The sequence below is a fragment of the Primulina huaijiensis genome, chromosome 5, assembly GCF_012295235.1.
Source record: "Primulina huaijiensis isolate GDHJ02 chromosome 5, ASM1229523v2, whole genome shotgun sequence".
NCBI lineage: Eukaryota > Viridiplantae > Streptophyta > Magnoliopsida > Lamiales > Gesneriaceae > Primulina > Primulina huaijiensis.
In genome coordinates, this window is record NC_133310.1 from 7,680,363 (window position 1) to 7,700,115 (window position 19,753).

Sequence of the window (19,753 nt, forward strand, 5' to 3'; positions counted from 1 at the left end):
TACTTTGCTTAAATACAAGACTTTTTAATTAATCTTTAATTATTCGTTTTTAAGATGTTTTAATCCCGAATAATTTCAAACTTTAATACAAAAGTCCAAAGTTTAAAATTTAGACTTTTAATAATTATTTGGCCTTCGTGAACAGTGACTCGACCCTCGTGAACCATGTTTCAATTATTTTTCTAAAAGAAAATCCTTGACCGAACCTACTTGATCACCCTTGAGCCATCCTGAAATTCCATCGAGCCCAGCCCGAGCCACCCCAAGCCAGCCCCTTCCGAACTCTTCTATGGATCCTACTGGACCGACATGACTCCTTGAACCAGACCCTAGCCGCAACAGTGAGCCACAACCCCAGCTGCAAGCTCTCGGCCGTGACTCCCATGTGACAAGGACTTTGTTTGGCACGCCTAGGACCTAGCCGACGACCTAGCCCCTGAACCAATCTCTCAAGAACCTTCCTAGGACCCTAAGGACTCGCCCTAGCCCAGCCCCTGAACCACAGACCTAGCCAGCTTCCCTGCACAAGCCGTGCAACCCTGTGCGATTGCACTTGGGCTCTCGGGTAGGGCTAGGACTCCTCCCAGCCCTCTCGACTCGAGCCCTAGCGTGGCTAGGGCTCTTCCCTTGACTCAACTAGCCCTGGGCCGAGCCTTGGCCCCATGCTGTGACCCAGCCCAAGTCCACAACCGATCACCTAAGTTTCCTATGACGGAAGTTGCTTCCAACTTCTTGTTCCTTGATGTGCAGCGTGTATGGGGATGACTTAAGACTCCCTAACTCGTGTAAAAACATCCCCTGATCGTAGCCTAGACATGGCAGCCTCATTAGATCATAATAATCAAGTTTTTGTAATATCAAACCATGAGTTTATCACAAGCATATGCAATATTTCGAAAATAATTAGAAGAATTCATATTTTTCATACAAACGATATTTAAAACGATAATATGATGTGATAGACGAGAAAAGAAGATGTATGGCGTGCCTTGGCATTTTAAACGCACGATTATTCGTTGACGATTGAAGAACAACGACACGAAGATCCTTGGCTAGAAAACCCTTTCGACTTTTTCTTTAAATTATGGTGTGTGTGTGCCGTGATGTGTTGTGAGAGTTTGGGGACAATTATGAGAGTTGGGCGTGGGTTTGTGAGTTGGGGAAGGGTTTGATTACACTTTAAATATTAATTAAACCATTAAAAAAACTTAGGCTCATTAAGTATGTAAATTAGGCCCATTAGTGCTTAATTAAAATATTAAAAATAATTTTTTTAAAATAAGTTTGTGAATTTATTAGCCGGGTTGCCAAAACGTTCGTATTTTTGTTGAAAAACCAACATTGATAAAATTTACGTCTCGGCGTATAAAATCACCTCAAAACCCCTTATTTTCAAAAATAAGAAAGAATATCCATCATATTTTAAATAATTAAAAACAATTATTTAATAAAAATATTTTACATTTTTCAGCCATCGGTCTCCGTTCCTCGATCGCAACTCGAATAATCCTTAAAAATACAGTTTTATGTATAATGACAATAAAATCCTATTTAGCATATAATCATGCATTTCACATAATCAACACAATTAAAATCAATCAATTAGTCATTTATCATATTTCCTATATTTGCATGCAGTTGGATTACGTCGTCTTAATTTTAGATCTTACAATTCCTCTACCCCTAAATAAAATTTCATCCTCGAAATTAGAATTTACCGAATAGCTCTGGATAGCGGCTCTTCAAGTCCCTCTCGGTTTCTCAAGTAGCTTCCTCTTCCGAATGATTCAGCCACTTGACCTGGACCATTGGAATGACTTTGTTTCGGAGTCTTCTTTCCTGCCTTGCCAAGATTTGGACAGGTATTTCTTTATATGTCATATTTGGAGTCAATTGTTGATGTTCATAATTTAGCACATGTGATGGATTCGGCATGTACTTTCGCAGCTTCGAAATATGGAACACATTGTGAACTCCAGAAAGTATTGGTGGCAATGCCACTCTATAAGCTAGTGTCCCAATCCTCTCTAAAATCTCAAACAGACCAATAAATCTTGGACTAAGCTTGCCTTTCTTGCCAAAGCACATAATACCTTTCATAAGTGTTATTTTCACAAACACATGGTCTCCCACTGCAAACTCAAAGTCTCTTCGTCTCTTGTCAGCATAACTCTTTTGTCGGCTTTGTGCAGTCTTCATTCTCTCACGAATTTTGACTACAAGCTCGGCAGTCTCTTCAATCACATCCGGACCAATCTCTCTTCTTTCCCCAACCTCGCCCCAAAGAATAGGAGATCTACATTTCCTTCCATAAAGTGCCTCAAACGGAGCCATCCCGATAGATGATTGGAAACTACTGTTGTAGGTGAACTCGACTAGAGGTAATTTTTGTTCCCAACTGCCTTGGAAATCAATTACTCATGCTCGCAGTAGATCTTCCAAAATTTGAATAACTCTTTCGGACTGACCATCGGTTTGAGGATGGAATGCTGTACTGAGTAATAACTTGGTCCCCATCGCTGCATGCAGACTCTTCCAGAATGATGACGTAAATCTCGGATTTCTGTCATAAACGATAGATACAGGAATCCCATGCAGACGAACTATCTTTCAAATATTTAACTCTGCATACTGAATCATGGTGAAGGTCGTCTTGATAGGTAAAAAATGCGCTGATTTCGTAAAAGGATCCTCTATCACCCATATAGCACTGAATCCCTTAATGACCATCGGCAATCCCACAACAAAGTCTATTATAATATTTTCCCATTTTCACTCGGGAATTGGAAGTGGCTTACGCTTCCCCGCTGGTCTCTGATGCTCTGCCTTAACTTGTTGACAAGTCAAACACTCGGATACAAATATCAGGATATCTCTCTTCATGCCTGAACACCAATATAACAACTGCAAATCTTTGTACATTTTCGTGTTTCTCGGATGAATGGAATGTGGTGTGTAATGAGCTTCCTTCATAATGAGATCTCTCAAGGAATCATTACTAGGAACCCATAAACGATCTCGATAATGAACTATACCATTCACCTCAGAATATAATTTCCAGCCCTTGGCTTCATATCTAGCTCTCCACTTTTTCAACTGCTCATTAGTAGACTGCCCATCATGAATTCGGTCTTTCAAAGTCGACTGTACTGATAATGTGGAAAGATTAGGGGCATCGCCCCTAGCATAAACGGTAAGCTAAAACCGTTGTATCTCGGATTGCAACGGTCTTTGAAGTGATAATTGAGTGATAACTACCGCTTTCCTACTCAATGCGTCTGCCACAACATTATCTTTCCCAGGATGATAGCAAATCTCACAGTCGTAATCCTTTACCAATTCAAGCCATCTTCGCTGTCTCATATTCAATTCTTTTTGGATGAAGAAGTATTTCAGACTCTTATGATCGGTGAATATTTTGCACTTCTCCCCATATAAGTAGTGTCTCCAAATCTTCAATGCAAAAACTACTGCTGCAATCTCAACATCATGAGTAGGGTAGTTTTTCTCGTGAATTTTCAACTGTCTTGACGCATAAGCTATAACTCGGTCATTTTGCATCAGCACTGCGCCCAAACCAAGTTTAGAAGCGTCGGTATAAAGAACATATTCTCTTTGCCCCGATGGCATAGATAACACTGGCGCTGAAATCAAGGCTTGCTTCAACTTGTCAAAACTGTCTTGACACTCGGGTCCCCATACAAACTTTGCATTCTTCTTTGTCAAGACGGTCATGGGTACCGCTATAGATGATAACCCCTGAATAAACTTGCGATAATAACCAGCTAGTCCCAAGAAAATGCGAATCTCGGTAACACTCTTCGGTACTAGCCACTCTTTCACTGCCTCAACTTTGCTTGGATCAACTTCAACGCCATCACTAGAAATGATGTGGCCTAAGAATGCCACTCTATCAAGCCAAAACTCACACTTGCTGAATTATGCATAAAACTTTCTGTCTTGCAGTACTTGCAGTGCTGTCCTTAAATGACGACTATGCTCTTCGAATAGATCAATATATCATCAATGAAGACTATAATAAACTGATTCAGATACGGCTGAAATACGCGATTCATGAGATCCATGAAGATCGCTGGCGCATTAGTCAGACCGAATGGCATGACCAAAAACTCGTAGTGCCCATATCTAGTACGAAATGATGTCTTGTGAACATCCGACTCTTTCACTTTCAACTGATTGTACCCAGATCGAAGATCAATCCTTGAAAATATCGATGCGCCTTGCAACTGATCAAATAAATCTTCAATTCTTAGCAGTGGATACTTATTCTTGTTAGTGACCCTATTAAGCTCTCGATAATCAATGGAAAGACGCATATTACCATCTTTCTTCTTCACAAATAATACCGGTGTGCCCCATGGAGAGTAATTAGGGCGAATAAAACCCTTGTCTAGCAATTCTTGGATTTGATCTTTTAATTCTTTCATTTCAGCGGGTGCTAGACGATAAGGTGCTTTAGATGTAGGGACAGTGCCCGTCATTAACTCAATAGAGAATTCTACTTCACTATCGGGTGGAATACCAGAAACGTCCTCGTGAAAGACGCTAGGAAAATCTCTGACATCATCCACATCCTCCAATTTCTAACCGATAGGAGCACGCGTGGTAGTGACACATGCTAGAAAAGCTTGGCATCCATGTTTAATAAGCTTCTCCGCACATAGACAAGAGATAATGAGCGGCATTTGCTTGTTTCTCGTCGCCTCAAAGGCAAAAGATTTACCACTAGGCGGTCGAATAGACATTGTTCTCTGACGAAAATCAATCGAAGCTCCATTAGCTGATAACCAATCCATCCCAAGTATAATATCAAATTCAGGCATAGGAAGCACAATAAGATATGCCCGAACCACATCCTTGAATAAACGAAGCTCCAGATTCTTGACAATTTTCGTGAGCATTTGATCACCAGAAGGAATAGAAACTTTGAAACCCAAATTCATATCTTGAGGAGTAATATTCAATCTTTTGATGAAGGTTTCAGATATGAATGAATGTGTAGCTCCTGAATCTAGCAGTCCATAGGTAGCTACCCCTTGAATGATAATCCTCCATACGGCAAAAATGTCTTTTAAATCTTTTCGTGTTGAAGCTTAAGGAATTTCTATCATTAATTTCCCGAAGTTATGTGAAGATTGCGTGTTGAACTTAAGCATTTTTTGAAAAATTATATATAGCTCTTCCATTTTTTTGAAATTTACGTTTTAATACCCACATTTTTGATTATTTGCATTTTGATCCTTATATTTTCGAAGACTTACATTTCAGTCCCTTGAATTTTGAAAATTACATTTTTGGGCCTTAGGAATTCGGAAATTACTTTTTGGTCCCTTAACTTTTGGTTAATTGCATTTAGGTCCCCAAATTTTTGAATATTATATTTTAGTCCTCAAAATTTCGAAAATTACACTTGGAACCCTTCAAAAGTTAGAAACCACTTACAACCCTTAATTATGATTTTTCTCTAATTTTGGCCCTAAAACTTTTATTTGGAATTATTTCATCCTTTACATAAAATAAGGCACAAAATTCAATGCCAATTTCTATGGTTTCTAAAATCATATCTTTAGTCCAACTAAGTAGAACATGCAACCTAATTTCTACTAGGTTAAACTTGATCCCAATTCAATTCTAATAACTAATTTAACATTTCATGCAAATAAGAGCAATATAAAAATGTTAAATGACTAGGTTACCTGTGATAAGCGTAGTGTCTGCCTCCCCTCAGCTTCTTCAGCATTCATCACATAAGCTCGTCCTACAGTAGGTGCTTTCTTTTTTGGACAATCACCAGCCTTGTGCCCATTCTCCTTGCAATAGAAACACTTGAATGTCCCCCATTCACATTTGCCAAGATGTAAGCGATTGCACTCCTTGTATGGTTGCCTCTCAGCAGGCTTTGGTGCTCCAAGATTTGGTGGCTTTTGCTGTCCTTGCTTCTTGATTTGACCTTGGGGCTTTTGAGGCCCTTGAGGTCTAGGAGGACCCGTATATGGCTTTTTGTTTGGCTGATTATTATTCTGAAGGTGCTGCCTCTTGCGCTGTAACTCAAACTCAATGTCCTTCAAGGATTGCTCAGACTAGAATGCATAGGTGGTAGCAGTAGCATAATCCAAAGGACGCATCATCATAACATTATTACGAATGGTAGGTTGTAGTCCATCCATGAAGTGTCTCAACTTCTCTGCAGGATCCCCCGAAATAAGGGGTACAAATGGACAACTCCTATCAAATTTCTTTACAAATTCAGCAACAATCGAGGCTCCCTGACGAAGGCCCATAAATTCCCTCTTCAGTCGCCCTCTAACATTAGCAGTAAAGTATTTTTCATAGAATATCTCCTTGAAACGAGCCCAAGTAATTATAGCAAGAGTCACACCATGCTCGGCTCCTTCCCACTATAAAGAAGCATCATACCTAAACATAGGGATGGCAATGGGTAGGGTATGGGTCGGATTTCATACCTCCATCCCCATACCCATTTATTAAATTCATCCCCATACCAATCCCCATACCCATCGGGTATTGAATTTCATCCTCATCCCCATACCCATCGNATATATAATGAAGTTTTATATATTTTCTTCTTTTTTAATATACAAAGCATCGTTTTCTTTAATTTTCAAATTTATGAGTATATGTATTGAAAACTCCGAAAATCGGTGGATTGACTGATTAATCTTTAATATAAATAAATATAATTACTATATATATACATATATACATACATATATATATTTATATATATTAATTTAAACGGGTATTCGGGTCGGGTGTGGGTCAGATTATATCAAACCCGCCTCCATACCCTAACCCGAAAATACCCATACCCGATTACCCAATTATTTAATCGGGTCTAAAAATCCATCCATACCCTCTTCTGTTCGGGTCGGGTATCGGATTCTCCAACGGGTTCGGAGGAAATTTCCATCCATACCTAAACAGATAAGTGGTACACCTCACACGGTCCGCATCCCTTATATCCAGATAACGAAAGTGTACCTCGAGTGAACGAATCCAACTCTCAGCAGCAAAGGGATCGGTGGTGCCAGAAAATTCCTTTGGCCCTAGTCTCCGGAACTGATCATATATGTCATGTTGCGGCCTAGGTGTTTGCTGTAACTGCTGCTGCAACTGTTGCTGCTGTAACTGTTGCTCGAAGAACCGAGCCATCCCCTCTAACACACGAGTAGCAGCATCCCCTGGAGGAGGTGGTGGTACTGCATTCCCTTGATGGTTTACACTGTTATCGGCTTGATTCTCATTAATAGGGGTTCGTCTAGGAGGTATTTTATCTGAATGTTTTCCAAATTCTAACGTAACCAACATGCATTTAAATCTATGTTTTCTAATCATGTGACATATCCTAACTCATTTAGCAATTTAAGCATGCAAAGCATATATACTCAAAAAGCTAGTAAACATGTATCGTAACCATTATTCATGTTATCATGCAGGTAACATCATACTGAATCATATAAAGCATGTAAAACTTACAAATTGAGGCTTGACGACTGATCTTTCCGGCGTTGATGGTGGCACAACCCTTTACAGGACCGTTGCTCTGATACCAACTGAAACGTCTGCTAATCTTATTACTTAAAAAATACTAGATATTTTTTTTTCCCATACTATTTCGGCCGAATTACTTGCATACATATATAAAATATTTTTATAAAATATTTTGCACCACTCTAAAACTAAACCAACCAACTAGTATTTGAAAACCAATGAAATAGTCAAAACTAGAAATCGTCAAATGTTTTCCCAAACCTAAGAAGCAATAAATTTGAAAACAATAGCTCATACTAAATCTCTCAAAAGAAAAAATAAATAGTCGTAAAAATCTTTAACATAATCATAAACGTAAATCATAAGTGCGGAAAAGTAGAAGCGTTGGTCCTCGGGTTATGTGCACCTTTAGTCCAATCAGGTCAACCATCAAACTCATCTGCATCCATCACACCTAGTGAGTCTAAAGACTCAACACACTATAATCTTTATAACGAATAATATGTATAATATCACAAGCAACAGTGAAAATACTTTTACGTAAAAATAACATTTTCATGACATGCATAACATAAACCTCAACCTTTTTCCTTTTTCCTTTTTCCTTTTTCCTCATTCATAACATGTATTCTTTTATCATGATCATAATCATTTTTCTTTTTATTGAATTCATATCGTTAATTGTGACTTTTTTCATCCTCAAAAAGTCGATGGATCCATCTACATGTAACCACAGTACTGGATGGCAGGGACACCAGCAACACTCTCACCGGTCAACTATGCCTTGGCCTATCCTCATCGAATGGAAATACGATCATCGGGCTCCCTCTGGGGCCTTCTCCCATAAATGAGCTCCCTCTCGGGCCTTTTCTCTCACGATATCCCCATTCTTATCCTCATATCCTCAATAATCACAACTACTTCACTTCCTTCAATGTTTTACATTTTCATCACTTTATAAAAATCATGCATTTAATATTCTTTTCTTTTAAAAACAAGCATGCAACATATCTTTGAATTTAATCGTTTCATCATGTATTCCATAAATAAATCATAAAATTCCATAAACCTTTAAAATAAACATTTTTTTGCATATAAAAATCCTTAAACATTTAAAATAATCATAATAGTATATAAAACAGCATTCAGAGCACTGCCATGACGTTTACTAATTTTCGAGTGTAAAATTACCGTTTTACCCCTAGACGTAAAATTTCACGTTTTTGACATTTTTCTTAATTTCATTGACTCTAACATGTCTCAAATAATTATTTAAACATAATTAATTTTTCCATAATTTTACTTAGCTTAAATACTAGACTTTTTAACTAATCTTTAATTATTCGTTTTTAAGGTGTTTTAATCTCGAATAATTTCAAACTTTAATATAAAATTCTTAAATTTAAAACTTAGATTTTTAATAATTATTTTGCCCTCGTGAACCGTGACTCGACCCCCATGAGCCATGTTTCAATTATTTTTCTCAAAGAACCCTTAGACCGAACCTACTTGATCACCCTTGAGCCATCTTGAAATTCCATCGAGCCCAGCCCGAGCCACCTCGAGCCATCCCCTTCCAAACTCTTCTTTGGACCCTACTGGACCGCCATGACTCCATGAACCAGACCCTAGCCCCAACCGTGAGCAACAACTCCAGCTGCAAGCTCTCGGCCGTGACTTCCATGTGATAAGGACTTTGTTTGGCACGCCTAGGACCTAGCCGATGACCCAGCCCCTGAACCAATCTCTCAAGCACCTTCCTAGGACCATAAGGACTCGCCCTAGCCCAGCCCATGAACCACATACCGATCCAGCTTCCCTGCACAAGCCGCGCAACCCTGCGCGATTGCACTTGGGCTCTCGAGAAAGCTAGGACTCCTCCAAGCCCTCTCGACTCGAGCCCTAGCGTGGCTAGGGCTCCTCCCTTGATTCAACCAGCCCTGGCCAAGCCTTGGCCCCATGCCGTGACCCAGCCAAGCGCCCAAGTCCACAACCGATCACTTAAGTTTCCTATGACGGAAGTTGCTTCCAACTTCTTGTTCCTTGATGTGCAGCGTGTATGGTGATGACTTAAGACTCCCTAACTCATGTAAAAACATCCCTTGATCGTAGCCTAGCCATGGCAGCCTCATTAGATCATAATAATCAAGTTTTTGGAATATCAAACCATGAGTTTATCACAAGCATATGCAATATTTCGAAAATAATAAGAAGAATATCATAATTTTCATACAAACGATATTTAAAACGATAATACGATGTGATAGACGAGAAAAGAAGATGTATGGCGTGTCTTTGCGTTTTAAACGCACGATTATTTGTTGATGATTGAAGAACGACGACACGAAGATCCTTGGCTAGAAAACCCTTGAAGGCTTCGATTTTTTCTTTCAAATTATTGTGTGTGTGTGTGTGTCGTGATGTGTTGGGAGAGTTTGGGGAGAATTATGAGAGTGGGGCGTGGGTTTGTGAGTTGGGGAAGGGTTTGATTACACTTTAAATATTAATTAAACCATTAACAAAACTTAGGCCCATTAAATATGTAAATTAGGCTCATTAGTGCTTAATTAAAATATTAAAAATAATTTTATTTAAATAAGTTTGTGAATTTATTAGCTGGGTTGCCAAAACGTTCGTATTTTTGTTGAAAAACTAACACTGATAAAATTTACGTCTCGGCGTATAAAATCACCTCAAAACCCCTTATTTTCAAAAATAAGAAAAAGCATCCATCATATTTTAAATAATTAAAAATAATTATTTAATAAAAAAATTTACATTTTTTATCTTTCGGTCTCCGTTCCTCGATCGCAACTCGAATAATCCTTAAAATACAGTTTTATGCATAATGACAATAAATCCTATTTAGCATATAATCATGTATGTCACATAATCAATTAAACAATTACAATCAATTAATTAGTCATTTATCATATTTCCTAGATTTGCATTTAGTTGGATTACGTCGTCTTAATTTTAGACCTTACACATACCCAGGAGAAAGCATACATCTAAATTACAAGGAAAAAACATTAGAAGAAGCCAGAAGAGGCTAAATGTGCGATAATCAAGTTACGGGGCATACCATGGATCTCTAGCTACAACAACTCATAACATTCCCCGGAATTCCATCTTCAAATACTCAAGATATGTTCTCGGATACAATACAAAATCAATTAGTATCCCAAACAAACTCTATCATATTGGGGGTGTATCCTATATGCCAATAGCTAAATTTTCATTAATAATGCATCTGAGTCAATGTGTTCACCATCAAACAACTGTTTGTTCCTCATATCTCGAATGTGATATAGTTGTTGCAATAGATGCAATGTGAAACTTTGTGGCTTTTGATGAACCTCTGTAGCAGCTTGTGAACGCTGAAGCATAGCTTGGGCTGATCCAATTAGTTTCTTTAACCCCATCCAGTCTCTCACTTTACTTCATACCTCCTTTGTTTTGTGACACAAAAAAAACAGGTGCTCAAAAGATTCATTCTCATTTCTTCAAAGAGCCAACCTGTGCTTAGGGAGGATGCCCAGTTTCCATTCCAGAGGCTTCCATGGCCATATCATAGGGTTTGGAGAGAACCAGTTGTATGCCACATGTAACTTATTCGTACCCGAAAACAACTCATGCAAGTGCTCAACCATGACCTCCTTCGATTCCATACCACCCGTCAACTCATCTTGAATCTGAGCTAGACTTTTCAATAACGGTGAATCATCTCTTTTTGGTTTCCATCCCCATAAGTCAGTAAAATAGAAATGATTGACCCATTTGATCCATAGTTTCTTTTTTCTCAAAAATATTCCATAGCACTTTAGATATGAGTGTTTTGTTCCAAGCCCGAAGATTACGTAACCCCAACCAACCTCCCTTAACAGGTCTACGCACCTTTCTCCAGGAAATCGACAGATGCTTCGAAGACCAGTAGAAATTATGGCAAATGCTATACACCTAGCTGAAACCCAGTTTCTCATAATCTCTTCTTTAACCTCATTTGTAACAACAGGAATAAAGATATTCGATTTTATCGCATTCGACTTGAGGCCAGCCATACCAATAAAACTATCCAGGTGATCCATCATAATGCTCACATTCCCAACATGCCCTCTAGACATCAGTAGTAGGAGTAGGTCATGCATCCACATATGCTAGGTGTTGGTAAATTATATGTTTCGGAGCTTGACAAACAAATCAGTAACTGAACTGAAGAATCGAACTGAACAGTGACCAAATTGATAGCACTGAACTGATCTCAGAACTTAAGAAGACTTATCGGACTGAAAATGAATTAGATAGAACTGAAATAAATAAACTAAAGTTCTCCAAAATATAAATAAGTCTCAAAACTGATGATTTGAATATTGTCAAACTGACTGATAAAAGAACTGAAGATCATAACTGAATATAAACCGGTATATCATAAATAAGATATTCAAACTGAAGCTAACAGAGCTTTCAAACTGAAAGGACATCAGTTAGAACTGATTACCAAGTATAAGACCAGCTGAACTGATCAGTCGACCATTTTGACTCTTGATCAGTTAGTCACGTCATTAGTTGCAATTTGAATCTAAGTATACAAACTGACATTCTATACGTGAGCTGAACAGTCGACACTTAACAGTATGATACATCGTGCTATTGTCAAAAAGATGTCTACATGGACACAAAAACGACTCAACAGACATCATTAATTAATGCATTCATTGTGACCGTTAGAATCAAATACTATAAATAAATGATCAAAGACTATAAATAGATAAGGAGTTAAGTTATGGAACAAGAAAATAAAAGACAATTTCACACAAATATCAGTTACACAACTACTCAAAGAAAAATCAGTTTTCAAGTCAGTTGTGATTTATTCAAAATTTAATATCCAATTTGCAAATCGCAATCTCAAGCTCATACTTCACTGATTTTCATAGCAATCAGGCTACTCATTTGAGCAATTCAGTTATCAGCTGATAAGTGTAAGAAAAGATAAGAGTTTCAGTTTGGCAACGTTTAAGTCCAAATTGAAGTATATTATTACATCTATTGTAATTAATCAAAGTTTGTTAGTGAAGACATATCTTTGAGATAGAAGGAGTGACGTAGAGACATTTGAAGTCTCGGAACATACATAAAAATCTGTGTTCATTTTTCTTTAGGTTCAGTATTCACAGTACCCTAGCCAAAATATTCAAATATATCCTTTAGTTTATTTCTCCACTATTTTAGTTAACTTATCGATATTGGCATACAAGATTTAGATATCGGTTTCTCAAAGAACTGACTCACATTCAAAAGGGAACTCAAAAATCCTAATTGCTTATTCAACTCTCTCCCTTCTAAACACTTTACCTGAGTCAACTGATCCTAACACTAGGTGTGTAATCCCATCGACTTCCACTTTAGATGAAAGTTAAAATCAGGAAAAGCAATCACAATTTTCAGTGATCTCAACATTTCTGAGCATATAGCGAACAGGTATGGCGACATGCATTCACCTTTTTCTCAACCCACACTGTCCTTTAAAGAACCAATGCATTTGTCCATTAATAGAAATTGAAAAGATGTAGTAGTAACGCACTCCAAAATCCGTCCAATAAATATAGTAGGGAACTCCATCTCAATCATAGCCTCCTTTAAAAAATCATTTGTGTTTTAGATCCGCTGTGTTTCCCATGTTCAAGCACAACCTATTTGTTAGGATTTTGGAGATGATTTTGTAGAATACATTGCAACAGGAAATAGGCCTATAATCATTAATCGAAGACGCATGCGTAGACTTTGGCACCAAAGCAATAAAAGCATTATTCCATTGTTTCATTAATTTACCACTCCGAAAAAACTCCAAAACCGTTGCTACAACATCGTCCCCCACAATACCCCACGCTTTTTGGAAAGAATAGGGATCCAAGTAGTGCATCCTTAATTTTCTGAGCAATAACAGGGCGAATGAGTCCCCCTTCATATTATCTGGAATGCTAGAACCAAAAACATTATATTTGTTAATCATCCCGACTCCCTGTTAGATGTAATCGTGTCGTCAATTTCGGTAATGGATAGTATCATACATTGCTTTTGTTGTTTCTCTTAATGATATAATGGAAAAACTTGGAGCATCTGTCCCCAAATTTTAGAAAATCCATCTTAGCTTTCTGCGCAAAGAATAATCTTTCAGCTTCCAACAGAGTCTCAACCTCTCCCTCAACCACTTAATATCCATATCAGTATTACCCTAATTCAGAACACATCTCTGCACACTCTCTGACTTATCATTAGCCCTTTTAGCCCTACTAGAGATATGGCTAAAATGACAATAGTTGAGACATTGTAGTGGCCGCTTGAGTTCACTAAGGTTCTGCTTCATAAGATACTAAGAACTCTACAGTAGCACCCCAGTTATTCCTAACAAGATCAATAAAATTCTCATGTAGTGTCCACATATTAAAGCACTTACTTTTACTCACCTCCAAATTTTCCAAGGCAACAATGCATCAAGAATTATCAGAAATGCACCCCGAGACAAAGAACTCAGTGAAACTTTTAACCATTATTCATGAGCCAGTAACTATCAACCATTATTCTATACAACTTAGAACATACATTCGATTTCATCCGCGTACAACCAACACTTTGCATGTCAACCAAATCCAACTGCACAACACACTCCTCAAAATCAATTTTCATGATTTTTAATATGAATACCCCTTTTCTTGTCATCCTGGTTAAGGTAACTATTAAAGTCACCAAGCACCATCCAAGGATTGAAAATAACATTCCCAATATGTTTGAGAGAGTTCCACAAAGGTTTACGACAAGCATTAGAGTTCAACCCATAAACAAATGCAACTAGAAAGGAAGTAGAGGCTCTCAAACAGTTAACTTTCACATGCATAAACATTCACTGCTCCCCATTCCACAGCAATAGAATTCTAATCTTATCACAAAAATTAAAATTATTTAGACATGTCATACCTGAAAACCGAAGTCTCGTAACTTTATCCATCGCACAGACATCCAACTTTGTTTCCAAAGACAAATAATGTCCAATTTATGTGTTTTAAACATAGCTTGTACACTCTTTTGCTGGAGAGGCTTGTTAAAGCCTCTTATGTTCCAGCAGGCCATCTTCATTAGAACCAGAGGCTGTTTTGGGTGGCATCACCTCAACATATTTATTCTTCAAAAATCTCGACTCATCACCCTTAATTTGTAGCTTAGAGCGAGGGTCATCAAGGACACATTCTTTCTCCAATGAACTTGAGATACTATCCAAGTTGTTTTTATCCCATTCCTGCCATTTACTTTTCTTATTAATGTCCTTGTTTTTCTTTTTCAGCTCTATTTTACATTCATCCTTGTCTTGGATATTCACATAAATGAGAGGATATCTTCAAGATCCTCACTATCGAATTAAACATCTTCATATATAATTTCATGTCCATAGTCTGAATTTTCCCCTACATGCTATTCATTCCACAATGGTGGAAAATTACTCGTGACTTTAGGGGCTGTAGCTTCACTGTTAGGGGCATTAGGTTCCACGTCCTGGGCACTAGATTCTCCTCTAACATTAGGGGCAGTAGGTTCGTTAATCCTTGGTTGCTACATTTCGTGTCCACCTTCGATGCCTTCCTCAACAGCCACATTAGGTGTTTTACTCTCATTTGTTTCATAACCCCCCGCATTCTCCTGCACATTGTTTCCATTAAACTCCGGGCAATCATATGTTTGTCCACAGTTTTGTTGTTATTCGTGCCATCTAACTCTTAGTTCCTAATTTGAGATCTGCCCATGTTGTTCCCACGGAATCTTTTCCACCTCTGTGTTCTTTATGTATATCGTGCTCTTTCCCACAAACATCCGAAGTGTGACCCAATGTGTTACAAGTATTGCAGAATTTTGGATCAAGTTCATATTTAAATTTCAGTAATGCATCCTTACCATTAGGCAACGTGACCCAAATATCCCGGATTTTTGGTTATCTAACATCCAACAATCATTCGGAAGACCAAATATTTGTACCTAACTTGGTACAAATATCACATCTTCCTTCAAAAACAGGAAACAACTCAGGCATTTTTTAAGTATAAATAAAAATTAATATTGTCACCCCAACCCTTAACATAGGTCCATACAGCATATGGACTCGACCTATTCCCCATAACATAGCCCACAAGGCAGAACCCGCAAGTTTCTTCCACAGAATCAATTTCGTCAATTTCAATTTGCAACTTTCCAATAAATTTTAGCATAGATGCTTCATCTGCTAGTCTGTTGTCTTTAGATAAGCTGGCAAACGAATGCTTACCAAGCTTCTTATGCATATTGTCCCGAGTACCCCCATTTGGGTTCAACCCATAACCATTATGTTCAGATCCCACCATTATTTTCTACTTGCTTTCCATCATCATCAAAGTAGATATGTTTCCTATGTCCATATCCGAAGGGCCTATGGTATCAGGAGTATGACCAGCAACGTTAAACCGCGATGGAATGAAATAAGCGCAGCAAGCTTTGGCATTTTCTGGGCTGAAAACTGATTTTCATTCGTATATGTTTCCAAGTGAGATCTTTTGTATACTATTAGCAAAGCACGTGAAACATGAACTTGAGTGTACTGTAAATTGTTCAATAATAAATATTATTTCAAACTACAATAATTTAATTTCTTCAATATTTTCTTTATTTTATTTTTGAATCATTCAATATTTTTTCGTCTTTTTTTTATTTTTCTTGCTTTCTTGTTCGATTAAATTCAACAATCACATCATCACATCTGATTTTCATGCTTCTTTTTCATTATCGGATTTGATATTAATTAATATCTTTAATATTTGCATTGGTTTTTTCTTATGGACTTCATATTTTGTTTATTTGAGTCGTTCACACTTCAAATCTTATTTCATTTTATTTTCTTTTTTTTTTTAAGTTTCACTTGGTTTATCCACATCTTTCAAAACGACACATTATTGTTCTTATTAGCTCTATCTTTTTGACACATACACACAATTTACAATAATCAAAAAATTTAAGTCAAATATTATACTCACGCGACTCTCATTTATTTCATGTACTAATGTATTTATATTCCATCAAAAAACCTGTTATTTCCATATTTTATTCTTTCACAAGAAAAATGACAAATACTACAGCATCAAAATTGGTCTATGTTGTATTATATATTAGGTTATGCATCACTCTAAATCAAATAATAGTAATTTAAGTTTTTCCTTCAAATGTGTTTGATAATTATGTCTCAACATTATAAGAATAATAAGAAGAAAAACATGCATTATAGTTGCATTAAAAAACCAAGAAAAACTTATCGATAAAATTTCACATATCCAAATGAAATTAAAATATGATTTAAAAAAATTTTAATGTTAATTGAAACGTGTTCATTAAAATTGTTGTGAAATGAAGTAATATAAATAATTATAATCAGATATTTCAGAAATTGAAAATTTTGTGATAAATAATTTACCTTGAATATGTTTTAATTTAAATGACATTATATTTCAGTTGACTCGAATCTAAAGGACAATATTAGAGATTGAATTCTTGAAAATTCTAAAAAAAATACACAAATTAAAATAACAAGAAGACATATTTAGGGATATATTTATTATTGATGAGAAATATAACATCACATATGAATGCTACTCTCTAATTCAATTTTTGTATGAAAAAAGTTAAATTTATCTTTATTAATATAAAAATCTATGTATTCAAATAATAAAAAGTAGATGAATAAAAATTGAAGAAAACCCATTAATTATACATATATCAATCAAATAAATACACATTAGATTAACACTAATATGATTTCGTCTATTTTCATTGTTTTATGAAATCGAAGTACATTAATTCATTTGGCTCAAAAAAACTCAACACATTCACACCAAAATGAAAATAATGATCATTGTCTATAAAAATTTATTTAAGTTAAAAATGTAAACTGAAATTATGCATTATTTAAATGTGAGTTTTTTTAAAACACGACTGAAGTCGGAAAACTTCTAAGTCTATCTCCAAAGCAACATATATAATAAAGATATTAAACCTCGAGATTCGAGATGTAATTATGGAATTAAATTGTCTAACCAAAAATGAAGAAAGAAGAAAATTCAAATTTTAATATCCGACAAATAAAAAAATTATAAAAGTACGATATAACAGCAAAAATCATACATGTAAGTGCATCCACTCATCATATTTCCATTGAAATAGGATACAAACAAGAAAAAAAAATTTGTTCTTCGTTGATTATTAGCGGCATCCCAAAAACGTTTGGATTAGAGAAATATAAATTATTCATTAATATTTCATTAATCCCTCATTAGTCATTATCTTTCATTTCAATAACTTTTAAATTTTTTTATTACGTTTTCTTCAATAATTTAGGTACACATCTAACTTGCAAAACAAAATAATAACAAAAAGAAGGAAATTATGTACATAGTATTCTAAGCATGTTTACGCGGGTATATATAACACATTAATCGAATAATTGATATAGTGATAAATAATTTGTTGTATTTCTAAAAAATCCAATTTCAATCTCTAAATCCATGAATCAGCCTCTTATCCAATATAGTTTGATTTGTTTGTATTTGTAATTAAAGATAAAAGATGATAAATGATATTAGATGAGGAATATATATGGACAAACACCCAAATTAATAATTATATATCATAAATGATTATCAAAATACAAAAATATACGTATCTCTAATGATTAACTCATATGACACAATGACAATTTAGTAAATAAACTATGAAAAGTCACATTTTTATTATAATAATAATATAATATAAATAGATTATTGAAGATCAAAATTTCCAAAAGTAACGATAAATATTGTTGCTTTATGTTGAATTTGATTCATATCATCAAATGCAAAATAAATATCTCTGTAGTTAATGTGCATTTGGACTTTTTGATCGAAAATTAATAATTTTGCCATCAAATCTTCTCGTTTCTCTATCAGCCATTTACTACACTCATAGCTGGCACAAAGATCACAATGGGATTTACAAGACTTGAACCATATATGATTGCTAACCATATATTAAGTCAATATCTAAATATAATTATAATAACTAGCATCATATGTTATACACGGTGCATGTATCTATAATTATTTTTTTTTATGATGCGGTAACTCGCGGTCACTACACTTCTGTATATATTATACTCTCGGATTAACGCAATATTATGCAAACTAAGTTAGTCATGTAAACCGCATTGTACAAGTCATGTGTAACAAGCTATTTCGAGAAAATTTTTGTACGAAAAAACAAATTTTTAATTATCAATCAACCGATCAACTATTACACCAACTCATATATCTGTATCTCTAACAAATGTATCTATTAAACATGAGCTTGTAGTGGCTCGTGGTATGACTGACTTTTTTATTAGTCGCAGTATTACTACTTTTCATTTTCATTTTCATTTTGATAATTGCAATTTTATCATTAACAATTTTATAATTATCATTTTACCTTTTTAATATTTTAACAATGACCATATTGCATTTATTCTATAATTGTGCCAATTTTCAAATAAAAAGAAATATTAAGTGAGTCGATAGTTTATTTATATCAGATTAATTAGTTTTAGTATGACATCGGGTAGTGAATTTTTTTCTAATTAAATATTATATAAACTTTATTGTGTATTTATTAGTAATTTTAGCGTCTCTTGCCAATTCTTTTCACCTTTTTCTAAACAATCTCCTACAAATATACAATGAAATCATAATAAATAAATTATTTATTTGAAAAATAAAAATATTCTATTCATATTTCATAATCAACGAATAAAATTAATATATATGATAATATTTAAACATGTTCCGAGATATTAAATGCTGGATTTATGGATACGGNATATAATATGATCCATGCATGCCGTAATGTCTTTGAATAATTAAAAATTCAATGATGTAGCATTTAAAGTTGACTTGTTCTTAGGTGTGTAAATGCTCCAATCTCTCTTCTGCAGATGGATTCATAGAACATGGATAAGCAGAACCCAAGAAAAATTGGATTTATTCGAAACTACCTTCGGATTAATACGCAAATATCGATCCAATTTGTGCAAGGAAACCACTTTTTTATTTTTATGATATGATTGTGTAATATTTAAATCGAACTAACCCAAAACCTCAGCCAAACTGTACTAAAATCTTCAGAGCACCAACGACAAATA